The following is a 19,807-nucleotide window of genomic DNA, read 5'->3' as shown; positions in this document are numbered from 1 at the left end:
CAACTGGATGTAACATTCGTTTTTGTTATTTAAGAAATATTATTAATTATCTACTTGGCACTGATTTGCTTGTGAGAACAGCAAAATTTAAGCGATCTTAAATTAATATTATTTTATTTGAATATAATTATAACAATTATTGTAATTTAAACGTCAATATTATTATTATTTCTGAGACACTTTGTTTGGACTCCCCCGAAATATTTTTTTTTAATACGTGACTGATGCACACGTAGGCTAATGGTACAGTTTAAAGTGGAATCCGAACCAATGTGTTATATAGTGCATGCGAAAAAGCCGTACCACTGAACGCAGCTGCTATGTTGGAGCTGTAGAACCTGTGCAGGCAGTGGCGGCGATTAGGGGGGGGGCAAGGGGGCAGTTGACCTCCACTTTTTGTATACTTTTGCCCTCGCTCTATGCTAAACCTTATATACAAAGGGAAATATAGGCTACTGACTTCCCCCCCCAGTTTCGGCACCTTGCCCCCCCTGATCATGGAACCCAATCGCCGCCACTGTCTGCAGCTACGACCAATATATTCATGGGCAAGATAAGACCAGAGGGTAACACATAGGAAGGGAACTATTTCTCTTCTTGCAGTGGAAGGAGGACATGAATTTCGATATTCTTTAGTACAAAAGTCAAATTTCCTGGCTTAACAACAAATTTCGCAAAAGTGATAAAGTGGTGACTTGCTCAGGAGCAAATTGAAATGAAAATCTATGATTGAGAGGATTGGGAATGACTTCGGTCGTCTTTTGTAGAAGTAAATAATTTGGCAAGTGTGTTGTTCTTTTTCAAAAGAGAATTTCTTGCATGACGTACATGATACAATAAGTATAGATTATTTATTTCGCCGAACTTGATAAAAATAAAGACAGTTGAGAAGCTTCGCTTGACGCAGGATGTAGCCTTGGAAAAAGAAACTTGTTCTACTAACTGCGGGACGTCTGGTCAGAGCATATATCATCATGATAAAAACCAGTTGCATTCATTACTAAATTAGGTATAAACAGAAAATATAATAATTTGGAATGAAATCCACTGCTTTTGGAGGGAAATTAATGCACATTGTAATGTAATATAATTAAGCCTTGTTTTTATATTAAAAAATACTAAGTTGCTAAGTTGCAACTTAGTGTTTTTTACATTGTAATGATTAGTAATCATTACAGAAGAAAATATTTAGATAACATAATTTAAAGGCAAATTACATTCGATAATCTCCTGACAAAGGCTTGGGGGGAGGGGTACTTCTAGCTGTGAACAGAGCATATCGAGCTGTCGAAATAGAAATCCTCTGATAAATTACTTTTGGTAAAAGTCAGCGAAACAAATATGTATATTTGTGTAGCCTATTTCCCCCCCCCCCCCAAATACGAGTCGATCTGTTTACAGTTCCTTCTATCAGACTTTAGAATCACTTTATGAGCAGGGATCTACCGTTATTATTGCAGGGGATTTTAATTTCCCTCTGATAACAGGGGCGTATCATAATCTCTTATTCTCAAACGAAGCTTGCGTAGAATTGAGTCATTTCATGTCACTCCACGAACTAAATAGCTTCAATGACATAAATAATGATAACGAAGGAACGTTAGATTTAGTGTTAAGTAATATTATTAGCGTAACAGTAACAAGAGAATCCGATCCTCTCGTGCCAGAAGACATTCATCACCCAGCTTTAAATATTGACATCTCCAAGCCTAAACTTAAACCTATCATAAAAAATTCACATCAGACAGAATATAACTATTTCTCAAAATGTATAATCTTATGAGAGCTGTGAATTGGGACGATCTGAAGAAATACACTAATATTAATGCCGCTACTGATAAGTTTTATGATATGGTGTATGACGTATTCAAGAAATGCGTACCCGCAACAAAAAATCAACCAAAGAAATCTCCGGGTTGGTTCTCACGGGAAATTATTAAGAATATCAAGAAAAAGGCATATCACAGGAAAAAATGAAAAAATAACGCTCCCACGCTGAATATCATTATCAGAAATTCAAAGAACTTAGGAATATTGTTGAACGAGGGATACAAAAAGCATATATACGCATTATATTTCAAGTACAGAATGTAACATATTTCATGCCCCTAATATCATTTTCAGCTTTGCCAAAAATGTGAAAAAACAACAAAGATCAGAACTTTTTCAATATCAAGGTAAAATACTTTCTGGCACTCCAGAAGTAACTACAGCGTTTGCTAAATATTTTCAATCGGTGTATCAGCAAGATGATTGAACAAATAAGACTTTGAATATTCAATGTTACAGTGAAATCGATAACTTAAATCGATCAGATATTAGTCTTAAAGAAATCGAAGATGCCATAAAAAATCTTAAGCAGAAAAAAATCTACTGGTTCCGATAAAATTCGGCCTTATATACTTAAAGGATGCGTTGTTCAATCTAGTGCTCTCGACCGCAACATTTCCAGATATTTGGAAACTATCGAAAATTACCCCGATACCAAAATCAAATAAAAAGAATGATGTAGAGAACTATAGGCCCATAGCAATTCTGGCAGCACCGGCCAAGCTCTTGGAGCAAATTCTTTACAAGCACGTTTCTTATCACATACGATCAGTAATCTCTCTTTATCAACATGGTTTCTTAAGTAAAATGTCTGTCTGTACCAACTATCTGAAATCACTCATTTTATCGCAACCGCGATGGATAGCGGAGCCCAAGTAGATGTAATATATACAGATTTTTCGAAAGCGTTTGATAAGGTAAATCATTCAGTCTTAATGGAAAAATTGAAATCTTACAATCTATCGAATCCGATGTTAGAACTATTTCAGTCTTACTTAACAAACCGCAAACAGTACGTCACGTTTCAGGGGATTACTTCCGATGAATTTGAGGCTGCATCCGGAGTTCCCCGAGGCTCTAACCTTGGACCCTTATTCTTTCTTATGTATATAAACGATCTTCATGAACATTTGAATCAATCGGGTAATCTACTATTTGCGGACGACTTAAAAATGTACAAAAAAAATATGCAGTTACAAGCAGACATTAACAACCTTGTGGGATGGTGCGAAACAACAAAATGATCTTAAATAGCCAAAAATGTTACCAAATGTCATATACTAGAAACACTACCCCAACAAAATACGAATATTGCATAAAAAAGCAAAAATTAAAACAAGTAGAAACAATCAAAGATTTGGGAGATCTGTTTGATTCTAAACTTACATTTTACGTGCACGTTAACTTTGTAACAAACGAGGCTTACAGACTTCTGGGATTTATGACGCGTACATGCAAGGAATTCAAAAGTGTCGAAAGCTTAATGATGCTCTATAATGCTTACGTCAGATCCAAAATCGAATGCGCACCCTCAAACCCAGCAACACGTAAACAAAAAAGAACGAATCCAGACTAAATTGTTGAGACTTGTAAAATACAAATTACATGGCAGTTACCCTCAAATGGAATCCCGTGAGAGCCTTCTCAGATATTTTAACTTAACAACACTTAGAAGCAGACGAATCATGCACCAGCTCATTTTCTTTCACAAAATATTAAATAAACACACTGAAGCTCCATTCGCCCTGTCACAGCTCGATTTCTACGTCCCCTCAAGTAAGTTAAGACCAAGAAAGCAACTGTTTAACCTCAAACGTAGTAGAAGCAGTGTACTTGAAATATCGCCAATTTGGAGTATGTGTATGGCATTTAACGCGATTGTTAAGTGTGAAAACAATGTGGATCTATTTTCTTCGACCTCAAAACTGAAAAGGACAATTTTAAAACATATGAAAAAAAAATAGAATATGAGAATTGCATGTTTATTAAATGTGTGTGTGTCTGTTTCTATGTGTATATTTATGTATGTGTGTGTGTGTATATACATATATTGCATTAATTTGAGTTAAAATGCATTTCAACTATTGTACAATGAACGTCAAAAATAGGTAATATACCTGTCGCGTTCAATTGCTTAAATAACTGTTCCAACAAACTTAATAAAGCCAAAATAACGTTTTGTTTACATCTTGAATCTTTAAATCTTGCACGTATTGATACTTTATTATATCAACAATCTGCCACGCCCCCCCCCCAAATCGCCGCCACTGCGGAGTACCGTTACAATTTCTTTGTCAGTTACAGTAGATAGATAGATTTATTTTCTTTTTGTGCGAGCCATAGGCTGTACGCACTACATATTTTTGATTTTTCTACACTATTTTGTTACATTTAGTTTTCTTTTAAGCTGTCTCTTACTTTGTCCTTTATATACACATTCTTCCCCTCCCTCGGCAGTTCTTCTTCCAGTCTTTCTCCTCACTTCTCTTTTCCTGCACTATCACCAAAACACGCCTACATTTTGCTTTACACACACTTACACTATAAAGATGGCCCGTCTGGAGCATGATCACTCATTTCGCTGCCTTCTCTAATAGCTTTCCTCCGCCGTTCTCTTACTTCTCCCAGGTATTTCCCCACTTGCTGCCCCGCTTCCTTTATCTTTATTCTGTTGTCTACCACTTCTATCACCTCCCTCCCTGTTAAGTTTTTCATCCATTTGTCCCTTAGGTCACGTGTAGAAGGGCAGTTCAGTAGGATATGCTTGTCCGTCTCCTCCCCCTCGCACAAAGGACATATCGTTTCCCCTGATTCGTTTATCTTTCTTAGTTGTTTCCATCCCCCTAGTCTGAACCATGCCAGCGCGCTTCTTTCATTTTTTCCCACAACCTGGATATATTTCGCTTTCCCCCATTCTCTTACTCTTAACTGTTCCCTGATTGAGGTCTTTGTTTGGCAGTCTGCTATTATTTCTTGTTTGTCTATGTCGAGTAACGAAACGCGTTACAGTGCTACGTTCTCCTCTCCCCAAATCTGAGGAGGCGTACAGTGAGGTGCAAATTCTGCATCAAAATTTTCACTCATCTTCTTATTGCATCCTACGTGTTTATAAGTAAGGGAATTGTACAGTACTGATGTTGGTCAAGAGATTGCCGACTTCTTCGTTGGTATTTTGTCAAAATGATTGAACTTCGCACTGCGTATAATAAAGCAAATAAACATAGCTATGGACAATATGCCTCATAATAGTTATGCATCACAATCTACGAAGTTAATTCGATATCCGGTCGAGGCACATTGCACAGTGGTTCCGGATCCCACCTTAAACTGTAGATCCAATCCCGATTAGCACATCTGTACAAAAAGTGGACTTAAAACAACAAATCAAACAAACAAATAAGTTAAACTCAGTGAAATGGGCAACTTTAATCCTTATTTTTACTTTAGTTATTCCCTTTTCTGCCCAATTTGGCAGATCACGACTATGATGATGATGATGATTGATTAGCTGAAAAATACCCATGACCAACCCGAGACTCGACCCAGAAACTTTGATGGGGGCATCGTGACAGCTAGCTCGGTCATCAAAGGTGCTTTGTCTAATATCCGAATTCTAATTTTTGATTTAAGGTGACTTATGCACAGATAGGCTAATCAAGACTGGACCTACAGTTTAATGTAGTATCCGAACCACTGTGCAATGTGTCTGCACCGCAAATCGAAGCCGTGACCCTTTCATTACATGGCGACAACGTTACCATTGGGCCATCGAGCCATTAAGCCTAATAGGCGGTGTGCGAATTATATATTTTGCTTTGGAAAGTGTGGGGGGTGCATTAAATGCTAGATTCAGGTGCATGCAATAAATCTATATCTATATATTTACAGGGAAATTCACTCTTTTTGTATGACGTAGGTTTGAAGGCCTCACAAATGTGAACAAAATGACAATTCAATATTCTTTTTTAAATTGAGGTTTTGTGAGGATAATTCAATATGATATTACGCATACGTGACGAATTAATGGCATAAAATATTAAATAGGCTTGTTCTTCAGAATGCTATCGAGTTGATTAGAATCAATGGAGCATTCGCGGATACGGAATAAACGTAACTCTAACTTTTTTGCACGCATTATTCTTGCATTTTACAACACGTGAATTAGTAATTTTCTTGTTCTACAGCAAATTTTGAGAGCGAATATTTAAATTAGCATTTTTTTAATCTCTGTGTATGAATCGCCAAGAACAACTCATAAACTTCGTTCTCTTGCATGAGCTTGTAACGTGTTAATGGTGTAGATTTTCCCGTCATGTCCTCTTTACGATTACAATAGTAATTATAATTATAAAATAATGTTAATTATACAATTATAATGGCACAAAATGTCATGAGATGCAACTAAAATTTCACGCCCATATCGAACAGAAGTAGTTTATGTCTAAAACTTCCCACCAGAGAGCACCACTGCTTAACCATGTGATTCAGTGTAGATACCTTGCAGGTGGCAAGTGGCAGTGCTGCGTATTCAGTGCGGTATTAGTTCAAATTCTTGTTTCACTTTCAAGCTTAGAAGCCTCGCTTCTTGTTCGTTTCTAACCGAGTGAAATGCAAGTGTGTGTTTGTTGACATCTATCGACGGCACGCGTCAACCGGAAATTCTCTTCCCCTTTGCACGTTTTACTATCTTTCCCCACTCTCTTTTTACTGTCTGCAACAGCAGTGCAAGGATCCTCGTTGATACGGTAAGCACGTACCAAAAAAAGGGGGGATTCGAGCCCTGGATAATGTGATCGCTGAGGGCAAATGTGTTCCTTCGCTTCTTTTTCCTTTACCACACGCTCAACCGCCATCGAAATGCTTTCAACGGTACAGGTTGACAACGTCCCCCACCCCTAAGTTTGACCCTCTACAACAGTCTTCCCTCTAGAATGCGCCCCGATGTCTCCAGTATAACATGTAAGTAATTAGTGTTTGTTTTTTCCTTATTCTGAGGAGCTGAAGCTTCCTTTTTCTTTCATCAGAATGACAGTTTAGCTTTTTCCTTTATAGAGGGCAGCTGACAATTAAGAAATCAATCCGTAAAGAAAATGGTACCTTTTCGACGTTCATTTGCTTTTTCTCTTTTCGACTTTGTTTTACTAAAATATTTTGTGATTACTGAGAAAATTCTGACATCAAATTTAAGCAAAAGAAATTGTCGTGGATTGTTTGGTGTTCAGAAACCTGTGTGAGGGAAATCAAATATTTTTTGGTACTTGCACGATTTTGGGAATGAAAATATTCCCTGCTCTTCCTTGATCCAGCTTATTGGACATAAACATTTTTTTACTTTGATTTTGTTCATTCTAGATCACAATTTAATAAATGTTATTCTTTTGAATATCAAGGACAGTTACACACTAAGAACGTGGTTGTAGCACCAGAGAATGGTCTAGAAAAGCCGCGGAATTTGTTTTGTGAGAATGAGTAGGAACTCTGGTTAGTTATTATATTTTGGGGTGAATTATAACAAATAAATGGATGGAATTGTTCAAGGGACAAACCCACAGGAAGCTTTTCGACTACAGGTTTACATGCACTCAACTAGAGGCTATTACTGTAATGTTTAATCGTTACTTTTCAAACCAAGTGTCACTATTTTTGCGATTGGTGACCATTGTTGTTTAATTCAGAACTATAAAATTTATTCTCTCCTACGAATTTAAAATAAATATTTTGTCCCGTGTCATAGTAGAAACTTAGAATTATTAACCAGCTTTTCTAAGCGATAGAAATGTATAGTATTGTTCTAGTATACTTTCGGCGCTGACACAAATTTATAAACTCGCTATGCTGAAAAAAATATATGTAGATAACAAAATATTTAATTATATACTATATTTCTGAAGGATGTTTGATGAGAATTTTAAATTAGGATGACCAGGGGCGTGCGCAGGAAAATTCGGAGAAGGGGAGGTGGGTGACAAAGTTATAATTGTCGTCAATGGTGAGTACGTGCATGTGCGAGTGGGTGTGTAGCTATACGCATATTGTTCTATATGACGATCTTGAATTCTAGGCACTCCCTGAAGTGATTATTTTCGAATTTCTGGAATGAAAATTACGTAGCTATTTCAAAGAAATATTCGGCATTTCTAGTGCAGAAAACCGAGAATCACGTATTTCAAATATATGACAATTATTTAAATTTGCCGACAGTTCGCAATCCTCAAAATCAATGATTTTGCGATATTGGGATCGGGTTAGGATTTTCCTGTCAATTTTTCAACCTAAATTTCGGAATATTCACACCCATAGATAGGAAATGTGTGATTACACTTGCAATGCAAATGAAAGTGGTTTTCACTTATTTTGCATAGCTAAGTTGTTTGAGTCGTTTTAAATTTAATGATGATTTCATTGCAACGTTCTTAGTAAGAAACTGAGGATGTTATGATTTAAATATTGCAATACAAAAGATAGTAAGGTATTTTTAGCGCTATTGTTTGAAGATAATTCTCTCGGCATACTGTTGCAATTAATCGATATCTGAAAATCGACCGAAAATACTATTTCGGAATCTATATTATCGCGATATTGAATTTCTTATTTTCAATTTTTTCTATTGCAGATAACGTATTAATAGGTTTAATGCAGTTCAGTGTTGAACTGCCATGAAAATTGAAAAACCGAACAAGTGTAGTAATAGAAATGCACGTTCTTGTCTGTAAATTTTCATTACATGTGTGTCGGGGATATTTGACTTTGAAAAAAAGAAACACATTGTAGGGATTGTTTACGAATGGTGTTTCGATTTAGGTACACCCAACAACATAAGAAATAGTAGGTGAATTATCATCACCAATTTTATTCAGTCTGTTGGACACAATTTGAACATGACGAATTTCAATAAAAACATCTGCCTCTGATCAACAGAATGCCATTGAATACACGAAATAATGAAAGAACGATGGCCAATTTGTCTATTATTAACTTTGTCGTTGGCTACACGTCATCCGAATGGCGATTAAGTGTAACTGAAATGAATGCGTCGCCAACCTTCGTGGCGGACTGGTTAGCTAGCACAAGTTAGAAAGTGGGTCCCGGGTTCGAATCCATGCCCAGGTTGTATTGTCCTGCGTTTGTCCTTTTGTGAGACTCCCCTTTTACAGCCTCAGCTTTTAATATATAGGTAAGGAGATTTTATCCTCGGAGACAGTATAATTTGTTCTTTTTAAGTAATGAATGAACACATTTTCATTGGCACATCAGTAATCACGTAGTAGAGAAGATGTTCTCCAATTTATAAATCACCCAGAGCTCCTCAACAAATCGGCCAACGCACATTCCTCTCCAGAGAACAGCCTCGATTGCTTCTTCAACTCGCAAGGTTTATTTGCTTATTTACGTTTGTACACAAGAAGCAGATTGCAGTAGCAATCGAAACCACAGCTACAGGAAAATGAAGAGTTGGCTATTTTGTACCAGTACTGATTTTGAATTGTTTAATTTGATTATTTAAATTATAAAAATATCGTCACAATAATAGTAAGACCTTTAAAGTGATAGCGAATAATCTGAAACTTTAATGTTATAAATTTGATCTTCATACACCTAATAGTTTGTGTGAAAAAGGAACATGAAGTTACGACAATTACACTATCATTTTCCAAATAACGCAATTGAACCACTCCTTAAGGCACAACCAAATAAAATTCGTATACGCACGACTAGGATGTTAAACACTAAACGCACGGCCACGAAATAGGCGGGTGGCAGAAGTTTGCGTTGTTGCCATGTCGGAACAACCCCGTGTGTTCGGAGGTTTAAGAGAATGAAATATCTCGTTGTAGAGTTGGTCTTTGTAATACATGTCATACAAACTGACAGTATTTGCTCGAAAGGTTAGGGATGTCACGAAGTGCCCCCGAGAGAGGCCGGTCTGACACTCGAACTAAAGTCCCGCCGCGCATCCAGCCGGGAATCACCTTTGTGGGCAGTGACCCTCTGTTGCCGCGTTTATCTACGAAGGAACTCGCGATCGAACCACCAATTAGGCCTACTGCTTGGGCAAGAAGCGGCAACATTAAAATCCTCCCTCCCCCAAAAAGAGCCAGAATGGAGTCAGGATTTTGTCAAAATAACGGTTCTGCTTTGTGTTTGAACACCGTTTGGTATGGAGGCTCCATTATAGGCAATGCAGCCCGGTTAATGTTGCCACACACTGTGCAGGAACCAGTGACTTTTGTCCCGCTCTCGCTGTGCTTTTCCCGTATGTGGCACCAACGCAATTCTGCCCAGCCGCCTATTTTCATGGCCGTGCGTTTAGAAATCTCGTGCCACTTCCATGATCCGCAACAGTGTGGCCACTACCTCGGAATTGGACGCGATCGGGAAATCGAACGACATGTTCCGAAACAGACGCAAATAACGTGCGGCCAGACCTTAATAGACAAACATGACTTTTCTATTAGATAATCATTGTATCATAAATCTGTTATGCACATGTTAAAAAAAAATATCGACGAGTAGAGTGGGATGCATAAGTATTAACAAGTAAATTGCCCTTCACCATGTTAATTTCCTTTATTTTACGCAATGAGAGGTCCACGAACTGAAACGAAACTCCAAACAAGCTGCTGGCAACCCCTGCACCAGCACACGCAAATATCCAGTCTTAAAAATCACGTAGGATGGAAAAGAAAAATTAATGAAAAGAGTCTTGGACAATTTGCCAGACAATATTTATGCATGCCTCTGTACATGCAAATCTGAATTCCCTGACTAATCTGAATACATGACTATTAAATATTATTAAAATGTACATATTTAAATTAAGAAAATCTCATCATTATCTTGCTAGATGGAAGTCTTCTTCCCTTTATTAAAATAAATAGATTGCCTCATTTATTTTTCATTGTTGAATGCTTCAGATGTTTGGATTATTTTGGAACATAACTACTCCAATTCTCAAACTACACGTGCCCCTGAAAAGCTTATAAAACATATTCAAATTTTGATTAAAGTAAAGTGAAGGTAAATAATCAACCTTTTCATATTTTCCCAGCCTTTTCAAATTGATATACTCGATAGATGTAGTTATACAATTCTGTAACTGTCATTTCATAATGTAGGTGTAGTCACAATTGTCCTATCCGTGCGTAAGCTGAAAAAAATTATCAAATCGTAGTTTTAATCCCTATTTTATCAAATAAAGCCTTCTACTTGTTATTAAAAATTATAACGGTTGTCTTTTCAATGCTTGCATTCCAGAAGCAATGACCATTACTAGGATCTACTCTTTTGTACTCATTACTATCACTAGTTCATCCTTCTCTTATTCATGCTACGATTTAGTAAGAGGGTAAAATTACAATTCATAATATGTGGCATAATTTAAGTACGTTATCGTAAAATTTACAAGTTTGTACCATTTAAATTTTACAGTCTGCCTGTCAATTTACCAAAACGGAAATCAACAGTTTTTTTTATTTAAACTTGAATATTTTATCATGCATAGATTTTAATTGCAGTTGAGTGCACCATAAATATATTTTTAAAACCTGAATCCTTAAAGTCACATTGCTATGAAATGGACATTCTTTATAATCTTCTTATGGAAGTTTGATGGCAGCCTTCAATTTGACGGTCGTAGTCATTTTTCCATTCAACTTTTTTACAGTGAGATATGGGTGCTTGGATTTTGTGTGTGCTGTAAGCACAGCCGGTCCTAAGGCCAGTCCCGGCCACTCGCCCGAGCCCCCGCAGTTCTTGGAACCCCGAATCAAAAATAATTGTTTATTGTCAGTTTATAGGACGCTGGTGCATTTTTCCTGACTTCATGGATTGTTTCGGCATACATAAAATTCCCGAAACGATTTTCTAAACAAAGTCCCACAAAAAAAATCGTGCTCAAATATTTAAATGAAAAATAGGCAATATGCACTATTCGTTTCATTATAGAATGAAATTATGAAGTGAAAATAGTATTTTTTGTGAAACAATGCAACATCACCATAGTAACAAAATTCAATGCAAAGCAAACAAAAGAGAATTATGATATGATTAAAATTGCCGCTATGATACGTAAAATAATAGTTTGATATTGAACACACCCAGGTTTGTTACAAAATAATGTGTAACGTTGGCGTATATAGTGCACCAGTGGCGCCCCGGAAATTTAAAGAAACAATTACTTTTATAAGCCTTCCCTAACTCTTGGATTTAACCTTGAACACGTTCTGCTTATTGTTCTTAGGTAATAATAGGAAATATATAAAATTAAATGGTTGTCAATTACAATAATGTTTTTATTATGATTATGTAGGACACTTGTACTTCAGACCAAGGAAAAAAAACTATTTTTTTCAGACCTCTTAAAAACTTTGGTTATAAGCCCCACGGATATTGTATGCCTCACATAGGGGCCTGCCGATAAGTATGGATAAACTATGTGGGTTGTCAGTATGCCATAAGCGGTGGCCAGTAGGTCATTACGACCAAGAAATGTTTATTGACATTTCACATAGGATGTCGTTCTGAAATAATATTCAGGAAGAAACATTAGATACTGAAAGCTTAACGCATCATAATCCTGCTCTAACAGGGCCTCCCCGATGGCGCAGTGGTAGCGTCGTCGCCTTGTAATCAAGGGGTCCCGGGTTCGATACCCGGTGGAGGCACAAGTGGTTCGGATCCCACTTTAAACTGTAGGTCCAGTCCCGATTAGCCTTACTGTGCATAAAGTGGAGTTAAAACACCAAATCAATCCAATCATGCTCTAACAGAAGTAAATGTGAGCACTGCAGGCATTTGTTTTTGACAGACACTCAACACTTACCTACTGCAGAAGCGATAACTGGTTGAAACATAATCCGTTCAGAGTCGGCTAAGAACAACTGCTATCTGGGCACATTTCCCATAAACTACACAGCAAGAAATTAACGATAATTAAATTTTAGTTGACTTGACAGCAGTACACCTTTAGGTTGAACACCCTGTATATGACATTGTCCAAGATTCTGGGTTCAAATTTCGACCAGGAGATTGTTGTTGTTTCATTGTTCTGCTTTAACTTATTTCATCTAACCATTCATCCTTGTCGTTACATTTAAACTGAAGAGATAGAAAAATGAAGTTCTATGACCAAACAAAATAAAGAAGAAAGTAGGTGTTATCCTTTTAATATCAGATTAACTGCGCCTTTCTTTAAGAACCTAAGTGAAAATCGTTCATACGCCAAGCTTTCGAATCAGTTGTTCAAACAGTTCAAATATTATTTAGGACTAAACACATTCGTTACAAGCTAATTGGATATGAAACCAAAGGTTAAATACCTGGAAGAACCAGTTTTCCACTGTTTAGGCACGCCCTTTCACACCTGCTCCCCCTGTTGGTAGGCTTGGAAAACAAAGGCCAAGCGTGCTATAATGTATTGGTTTGCAAATCGTTTGTTTTCATCTAGTACTACGTTTCTGAAGTAATAAATGACAATAGATAACGTTTCTCTACAATGCAAAGCTCACACAACTTGTGAGTATCTTGTTAAAATTCTAATCCAGCTCTTGCTAGGAAGAAATTACTGCAAATGTCAACTTAAAGGCATAGGGAACCAGAACTTTGCAACTCTTCACGAAAATGTTGAAAGACCTTGTAATGCGGTTAATCTGTGAACAACTTAGTTGCAGTAATTTAGAAATAAGCCTTAAACTTAAAGCTTCTGCGACTGTCATTTATATTCGGATTCTTCGCATTAGGTTGGTTAAAAGTTTACAGTTACTAAAACTGAGAATTAATTACGAGAACTACCAATGAAGATTATATCATAATAAGTTAGCATTTGTAGTTTCCTAAATCGTCAAACCGACAACATTACCTTAAAAAAAAAAAAAATCGGCATTTTACCAGGCGTGGAATTCGACTCCTTCAACTATTATAAGGGAATGACTAAATAGTTCAATGATGAAGAGGCTTTCTCTGGATATGAACCAGGTGATTTCCGGTTGGGCTTTCGAGAGCTAACGTCACTCTTCATCTTCAGAGATTGAAGTGAAATAGTTGAATGTGATTTATAAATATATTTTGTACTATTTTGTTGCAAATAAAGACAGTATAAATCATCACAAGACATTAAAACAAAATTATCCTATTTAGTTTTGGGAACGTCTACCCTGTGTACTCAAAGAATGAAGTCTGTAAAGAAGTGCACGTGACTTTTGAGAAATCCTATTGGCTTACTTCCGATGACAATTGCTGCTCATAAATATTGAGCGTAGGAATATAGTCCGTACTATAAAGCCATTCCACTAAAGAGGTGGATGTATACTTACGGTAAATTAACCAATAGCACAAGTCAAGCACTTCTGTTAAATTTTTACAATAGGTAAGTAATCTTGATCGGCATGCTTGCCTATTCGTGGTAATCAATCTTGAAGCTTGAATCTTTGATTCATTAGAACCAACTAAGGACACTAACAAATAATTTGCTAGTTTATCAACCTGTTCGTGTCAACAAACTTACTAGAATTAAAATAGTCTTATTCTTCAGAATGTAACTATGCCAGATTCGTATTGGTATAGATGGGGCATTCACGACTGCACAGCAAATATAGCTCCATCTTGTATTAGTTTTGAAAGTCTTCATTCAAGAGCAAGAAAATATCTGTTTTCTTCCAGATCCAGAACAATACAGCATTTGTACTAAACAACTGACTAACTTGTTCAAATTAGTATTATTATTATTGTAGATCGTGAAAGTAATTTATTCCAAACATATCCACTGAATTTTTAGCTATTAATTTATTTTATTAAAACACTTCGTAATATAATACTCGTTAATAATGGTTTTATGTGGTATTTTATGTCCAATATATTTGTGTAGGCTATAATAGTTTACAAATGTTTATCTACGGGATTCCTAACAAAAAACAACAAAAATACTTTTATACAGAGACTTCTTTAGCGTTTGTGCAAACTTGAAGAACAAGCGGGCCTCCCCGATGGCGCAGTGGTAGCGTTTTTATTAATATATTATTGGACTCTCGAAAATGCATGAAGTATATTATAAACTTTCTTCCAAAACAAAATTATGTTATTTTGAATTCTTAAAATAAAATCGTTTCAGCCTGATGGAATATAAAGTTTCCTCAGTTGGAATGCATATCGTGTTAAAGATAATACTAATTTTCAACTTTGTGTAAGCAAACGTATTCCAGAACTTCAGGAATGTATTAACAAGAATGATATGAAGCACTATAGAAAAAAATGTAGTAAAAAGAGAGTCGTATTAATAAATGATGCAACGAAACTCGTATTTGCAAAAAGATGCACAAAAACGTGTTTGAAGTATACAAGAAAACATTCCAGTCTCTTTGAATACATCCTAAATAATCCTCAGCTGATGCATTAAAATGCATCGTATCGGAAGTTCTAATCAACGACGGACCAGAAACGAATAATTTCACAACACACAAAGTTGTATCAATTGATAGATATATTTATTTTCTGCACTGTTAGAAGTTACAGTAAATTTTGCAACATTCCACCGTTAAAATTTTAACAGCCTGCCTGTTAAATTACGAAATTTAAATATTTTTTTAAAATTAAAATCTGAATATGTTATGCATCAAGTTAGATAAAGATTATACATTGCAGTTGCTTTTACCATAAATATTTATATATTTGTAAACAATAATTAAGAATACATTAATTAGGTTGAATTTGTAATATTGAAATGGTAGCTGGGTGCAGTCATAACTTCATTAACATTTTACTTCTTTAGTGGGTGTCCACCAATTTCCAACCAATCATTCCGATTAGCCTAAAAGTATAGGAGAGCGATGTAAAACAATAAAAGCATCACATTTTGTGCTTTCCATCGCAGCGGCAGCTTGATGTTTCCGTGGCCGGGAACTGACCAGAGCGCTGGCCGGCGAACGGTGACCGGTGGCTCCCTCTCTCTTCGCCGAAGATGCGCCTCGCTACAAAGAGATCCCTTAACGGTACAGAATGGTGTCGTTGTTGCGGGGACCCGCTCGTGTATTCTGGGCTCTCACGGTCAATTAAAGAAAGCGCCTAACGACGTGTTAAGGGGTCAGGAAAATAAATGGCCGATTTAGAGAAGATAAAGATCGGCAGTTTCTCACTCGGCGAGGCGAGTCTGTTCGATTGTTTAACCCTAGCTCTTCGATTCGTAGGACAACTTTTGCTTTCGACGGATCCAACTGTATTCACCTACCTTCCTTCAGTTCTTCAGTTCCAAATCAAACCATTTTGCCTTCACAACCTACACTACAATATGTGTTCTGCCATTTGTATTGAATATGGTTATTGAATTTGACATAAGGTATATGAATGGGCACTTACACATACATTTTTGCATGTCAAATGCGTGAATTCATACAATCGTTGCATCTCAATAAAATTGTTACTGCAATTCAATAGACACTTGAATGCTTTTATGTACTTCAATGAGGATTTAATCCATTTCCTGACATTCATGCATTCATCGCATCATGTGTTTTAATTTAATTCATTTTTTATTTAGCGTCGCTTTTCTGCCACTTTGGGCTAATCACGACTATGAGGATATGTGACGTGATGGATTCTCACAAACAATATCCATGCCTAGGCCAGGATTCGAACCAGCGACCCCTGGCACATGGTTAGTTCACATGACGCTTGACCTTGCATGCATTTTACATTTATTTTTATTCATTGATGTTACTCAATCACACACTCTCTAGCCTTCTTATGGTTGCAGCAACACAAGCCTTCCATCTGTACCTATCCTGGGCAAGATCAATCCAATGTTTTCTATCCTTAGCGATTACCTTCAGGTCCATCTCAACTTTATCGCTCCATTTTCGTCTTGGCCTTTTTACTTCCTCTTTTATATTATTTTCATTTGTTAGTATTACTCCTAAGTACTTGAATTTGTAAACTGATTCAAACGAGTTGTTACCAATAATTATATTTTGATTATCACCTAACACTTGGTTTCGGCCTATAAACATATATTTAGTCTTCTCTTTGCTAAGTTCCAAACTCTTTAGCTGCTTTCAAAAATATTTTAGCATTATTCTTAGTTGTATTCATTGATGTTATTTGTGTTAATTTGTTGCTATAGATCAGGTTATAAGTTCCCAAACAGCAAGTTGAGAATTAATTAACATTTAATACTTTACGCAATATATTTGGCGCATTCCAAAAAAGGATACATCATTTGTATACCATGATGGTGGGCGGTTACTATACTTGACACATTTCAGCGATTCAAGTAATATTTTATCAATACATATTAATAAAATAAGATGCATTTTAGTGCATGTGGAAAATCTAATGCACTAAGATGTTTGGTACAGGCTATTGCTTTTATGCACTTTATTACGTTAATTACTTATTTACTTTTCTGTGTAGAAACACCTTCAGGAGATGTCAGAAGCGGTTGCTCTGACGTCGCGTACCTAACCTGCCTAACCTATTCACATGTATGTTCCTGTTGTTATATTCTTATTTGAATAAGTTAGGTAGGTTACTCTGCTCTTAGCATGTACCGGTATATCTAAGTTGCTAAAGCTGTCCCTAGGATTTAGTGAGTTTCCGGTTATATTACTTGGTGATACTTGCCTAAAGAAGTACTAATACATTTTGTTTTGCCTTTGATTGCTGCTTTCGCTACTCTGCACTTTTCTTTCTCTTTGGTCTATATCCGTATGATCCGTCCTTAAAGTCAGATTGCTCGTGGCTTATGAAAGTGACACGGAATAATATTATCAGAACTCGAATTGTAGAGTTGTAGAATTGTAGAGAAAATGTTATTAGTTCTCTTTATATATCTGTTATTGTTGTTACATAGTTGAAGTTCGTTTGTTTGAATTGTCGCGTTAAGTCCACTTTATGCACAGAAAGGTTAATCGGGACTGGGCCTACAGTTTAATGTGGGATCCGAAGTACTGTCATGTACCTCCACCGGGAATCGAACGCGGGACCAAACAGTTGAATTAGCTCCACATGGCGTCGATAAGTAGTGTTATTGAAAAACAAGCAAGGATTGTTTCTGGGAAAACAGCGGCTTTTCTGCTAAGTTATTGAAAAACAAAGTCTATGTTGGGTTATTTTTTTTCCAAAAACACATAACTTGTTTAACCACAGCATAGGCCTATTTATTTAAAAATTATTACTTTCGAGTATGAAAATATTGCTTTGTTGAGTAGACACGGGTTGTGTTTTGGCCACTCTTGGCTGGCCGCATACACAGTACTCGAAGTGCATCGAATCAAGGTAGATGCATTTTTCGTGCATCATTTGCTAGTTAAACGTGTATTTTTGTTTCTTTAAATGATTGTCTGATCTCAATTGATGCATTTTTAGTGTATCCCACGGGACAACAGCTAATAAAAGTTCCTTTTAGATGTATTTCTGAATGAATTTTAATACACCGAAAGTGCATTAAAAGCAGCTTATGCTCCTTAATGTGTTTAGTACTATTAAAATAATTTATTTTAAACAGTAACAATTTCAGTAGAATATTTGTCTAAACCATTTACTTACATTGGCTTCATATACGTGTACAAATATTTATTACATCATCAGGGGTGTGATTAGTGAAATATATAGTGATATGCAGTCAGACTCTTTCAGTGTAGTGTAGTGTAGTGATTTGCTTTATTTTACTTCGCTTCTTGTGCGCTAGTGTTGTCCACGGGACGAGACGGGACAGGCTTTTAAAAATTCGAGACGAGATTGACCATGTGTCATGAGACAAACTAATATTTTCGAGACGAGACAGCATTTCCACGAGACTTCCACGAGACGAGACAGGCCAAAGTCTCGTCTCGTGGGCAACACTTGTGCCACTTTTGGCTAATTTGCGAAGATGCGGATGAGTGATGACATTGATGAATGGACACTAACAAACATCCATACCCAGGCCGGGACTCGAACCGGGACCCCTGGCGTCGTAGCGCGATGTGATAACAACTTTTATATATATATAAATAAAAGGAAAGCCCCTAAGCGGAAGCTTCCCTTATCACATTTTATTACTTCATTCACTCATATCATTTCACTCAGATTTCTATTTCAGGACTTTTGAGGGCAGACAATCACAAACAACCATGTCCGAGCCGGGAATTGAACCAGGGACCCCTGGCGTTGTAGCGCGATGTGATAACCACTCCGCCACAGGGGCCGACAACAACTCCGCCACGGGGGCCGGCTCTTTCAGATAACATATATTAAAATACTATCATTTCATTTTTTTTGACAATCATGTGGTTTGTTGCTACAAGCAAATGTAATATCCTATGAATACTAGTACAATTCGGTTAAAATATCAATAAACCTATTCAACCCTTTGTTTTGATGAACTGTGGAATCACTTGATAATACAATTAATACAAAATGTTTACCAAAACAATCTTATGGACTTGACCTATTAAACACTCCCTAATAAGGTCATGCAAGCGAACAAAGGACTACAATTATTACAACAACCTTTATGTACTTATGCAAACACAGATGTCGCGCTCTCCCAAATCTTCTTCACATCACATTCTATTGTTACTTTCTAGACCACGATACTTCTTTTCGCCGGTAATTGTTAGATTCTCTGAATCGTAAATGGTAATTTGTTCACGAATGGACTTTTGATACATTTTCATATTCGGATGTCTCAAAACTTCAAGAAGCTTCAACCAACCCTTAGAACAGAAATGAAGTAATATCCTGTTCACAGATTTCAATGTTCTAACTCTGCTTTTATGTGGTTTTGTATTGCCTATTGGGTTATTCCACATCAAATCAACGCAAAAAACTAAGATTTTGACACCCACCAACTCCGATATCGATGAAATTTGGTATACACCCTTCCTTTATGGTAGAACGAATCCCCCTTTTTTTTTCACACTATCTCAAACGGTTTTCAGTTTACAGCACTTGGAAAGGTCATCAAATCAGTGTTGTCTGTCACTCTTGAGACCCTCGACACAAGGTA

The 19,807-nt window shown here is 36.6% G+C and overlaps 1 protein-coding gene across 7 annotated transcripts in view; it reads left to right on the top strand.

The window, feature by feature from the left end:
• The window catches only part of LOC145993902 (transcription factor GATA-4-like), a 268,504-nt gene that overhangs the window by 36,362 nt on the left and 212,335 nt on the right, over positions 1-19,807 (top strand). For 3 of the 7 annotated variants that reach the window (XM_083129808.1, XM_083129811.1, XM_083129804.1), the window contains exon 1: positions 6,333-6,789. The exons of 2 other annotated variants lie outside the window; for them this stretch is intronic. The gene's annotated coding sequence lies outside the window, so the exon portion shown is untranslated. Of the gene's footprint in view, positions 1-6,332; positions 6,790-19,807 lie in introns of those variants that run through there. 2 more of the 7 variants (XM_083129809.1, XM_083129806.1) reach the window with 1 other exon arrangement.

Source organism: Lepisma saccharinum, chromosome 10, assembly GCF_977018435.1.
Source record: "Lepisma saccharinum chromosome 10, izLepSacc3.1, whole genome shotgun sequence".
Taxonomy (NCBI): domain Eukaryota; kingdom Metazoa; phylum Arthropoda; class Insecta; order Zygentoma; family Lepismatidae; genus Lepisma; species Lepisma saccharinum.
This window is presented reverse-complemented; position numbering and strand designations above follow the sequence as displayed.